The sequence below is a fragment of the Colletes gigas genome, unplaced genomic scaffold (genome assembly GCF_013123115.1).
Source record: "Colletes gigas isolate AHSC1104 unplaced genomic scaffold, ASM1312311v1 Colletes_gigas_Sc00016, whole genome shotgun sequence".
NCBI classification, from domain to species: domain Eukaryota; kingdom Metazoa; phylum Arthropoda; class Insecta; order Hymenoptera; family Colletidae; genus Colletes; species Colletes gigas.
The window spans coordinates 2,123,085-2,126,383 of NW_025106645.1; positions in this window are offsets into that span (position 1 = coordinate 2,123,085).

The following is a 3,299-nucleotide window of genomic DNA, read 5'->3' on the forward strand; positions in this document are numbered from 1 at the left end:
TAGCAAAACCAAAAGAGGCGAAGAATAAATAAATATTCCTCCTTAGCGTCTAAATGAAAGGTTATTTTTTCCAGACTATTAAAATTTATATGAAAATGAAAATAGTTAAATTTTCCCTCAGATACTAAGAAGATACTACATTTAAATTAAATTATTATTATTCGAGCCTTGATTGTAAAAATTAGTCAACTGTACTTTTTGTGCAATTTATTAAAACTACTTATAAAAATAAAAATGATCGAATTAGACTTTAAACACTAGGAAGATATAATTACTTATTCTCGTCCCATTTTAACTTTGATAATCAGCAAAATATACATATTGAATGACCAAAATAAGACAAAAATCAAGAATACTAATTTGTTGGTGGAAGCTTCGTAAAAAAGTTATTAACGTTTAAAGTGCCGCTATTACTGAATTTTTTTCTCGAAAATGCGCAAGATTTCGGGGGTATGTCTATTCACCAAAAATGACTGTAATTGAACCCTACAACCGAAAATAATTTTTCCACAACGATTTGCAATTTTTTAATTTTCTCGAATAATTTCACACCTTCTCTATTTTTTTTCTCGAAAGTGGGCAGGATTTCGTGGGTATGTCTAATGACAAAAACTGATTGTAATTGACCCCCGCAACCGAAAATAATTTTTCCACAACGATTTGCAATTTTTTTTCTCCGTTGAAAAATTTAGGCACCTAATTGGATTTTCAGTAAGGAATTTTTTTCTCGAAAGTGCGTACGATTTCGGAGGTATGTGTAATGATAAAAAATGATTGTAATTGATCCCCGCAACCGAAAATAATTTTTTTAAAACGATTTGAAAAATTTTTTTTCGCCGAAAAATTTCAGCACCTACTCGATTTTTTTTCTCGAAAGTAGATAGGATTTCGGAGGTATGTGTACTCACCAAAAATGATTGTAGTTGACCCCCGCAACCGAAAATAATTTTTCCAGAACGATTTGAAATTTTTGAATTTAATTGTTAATAACTTTTTAACGAAGCTTCCATCAACAAATTAGTATTCTTGATTTTCGTCTTATTTTGGCCTCTACTATCGCTCATTAAAATTTTTGCTAGAGGTGGCCGAACACCCTGTATATAAATTATAATACTCAGCATTGAAATTGAAAGAACTCCTAATAGAAATAAAAATGGCTAAATTCGACTTTAAATACCAGGAAGAAATAATTACTTATTCTTGCCCTATTTTAACTTTGATAATCAGCAAAATATACATATTGAATAACATATATAAATTATAATACTCAGCATTGAAATTGAAAGAACTCCTTAGAGAAATAAAAATGGCTAAATTCGACTTTAAATACTAGGAAGAAATAATTACTTATTCTCGTCCTATTTTAATTGTAAAAATATCCAGCAAAATATACATACAAAATGGCACATATAAATTAGAATACACAGCATTAAAATTGAAAGAGCTCCTTATAGAAATAAAATTGGCTAAATTCGACTTTAAATACCAGAAAGAAATAATTACTTATTCTTGTCCTATTTTAACTTTGATAATCAGCAAAATATACATATCGAATGACATATATAAATTATAATACTCAGCATTGAAATTGAAAGAACTCCTTATAGAAATAAAGATGGCTAAATTCGACTTTAAATAGTAGGAAGAAATAATTACTTATTCTCGTCCTATTTTAATTGTAAAAATATCCAGCAAAATATACATACAAAATGGCACATATAAATTACAATACACAGCATTAAAATTGAAAGAACTCCTTATAGAAATAAAATTGGCTAAATTCGACTTTAAATACCAGAAAGAAATAATTACTTATTCTTGTCCTATTTTAACTTTGATAATCAGCAAAATATACATATCGAATGACATATATAAATTATAATACTCAGCATTGAAATTGAAAGAACTCCTTATAGAAATAAAGATGGCTAAATTCGATATTAGATGGATTCATCCTTGGTCCCTGTTAATTTTCGAGCTTTGTCGCCAACCGCTGGGAACCGGAATTTCATTCTATTTTCTTTTCCCTGCGCGGTGGAACGACTCTCCGGACGTGGTGTGAAAAATTAGATCGCCAGAACGGAAATCGCGAGATGGGAGTGGTGGTACCGGAGGATACCAGAGCCCAGAGTGATGTTCCATGGCGTGTGAAGGAATGACAAGGATTCTCAACTCGACATTGAGAAGCGAGAATAGTGGTCAACCCGGAACAAAGTCTATAGACACGGTGTACCGATGGAACGTCGAACGACGCTGGGAATCAGCTGGAAGGACTCATGGTTTAAACATCGACCAGGCTTAATATAAACCGGGAGCATAAAAGGCCTGGGGAAACCGGGGTGAGAAAGAAACTCTTTCGGCCGACCGTCGGAGAATGAACCGGCTGGTTTAAAGAAGAGAAGAGAAAAGGGGAGGAAAAGCTGTTGGTTGATGAGCTCGCTGCCTGATTGGCCCGGATTTCTCAGATGAAGTCGAACTCGTGTACGAGGTATAAGCTACGGTGGAGCGATTTGTTTGAAACTGTCGAACCAGTACACGTGGTTTATTCCTTAAGTCCATGCTAGCTCGTTTGGAACTGCCGCTATCAATCGCCATCGTGGTGTCTGGAACTAGAAACCAACCGAAATTCCGAGGTATGGATCCGTGGATCGTTTGTTTCGCTTTCCCGAATACGCCAACCACTTGCTGTTTCGAATCCTACAGTTTTCGACAACGTCATCTTTGCATTAACCTACATATCTCAACCATTCTTACCCGTGATACGCGTTAACCATTTATGCTTCGAAACACGAGTAAGCTTGTGCGTATATTTTTTTTCTTGGTCCACTCTGCTAATGCAGCTTTTTGGAAAATATTCATTTAAATATTGCTTGAAACATCGGTAAGGGTTCGTAGGGAAAAAAGTTAAGAACCACTGGCCTAAATGTCACCGACGATAAACGTGGAACGTAAACGAATCGCTTCAAAGCAATATGGAGAATTTCATTTCGTCATAAATCCATCAACGATTCCTTCAATGTCCGAGGCACGTAAATGAAACTGAATATGATAAATCGGATATTGCGTTCGGCTCGAGACTGCTTTGAAATGTCAATTTCATTTAGTGCTATTGAACGAATGCGTACATATATTAAAATCTTAAAGATTTAGCTTTCTGTGCAATCTTTTTGCCTGGTTTTTGCAAAATAAATATTCTATTTTCCCTTAATAAACGTGACCTCACTGTTTTCCGTTACACGATCTTCTGAGAAACATCGCGTTTATATTTGAACAAATTTTTCCTCGTCTTCAAACGACCG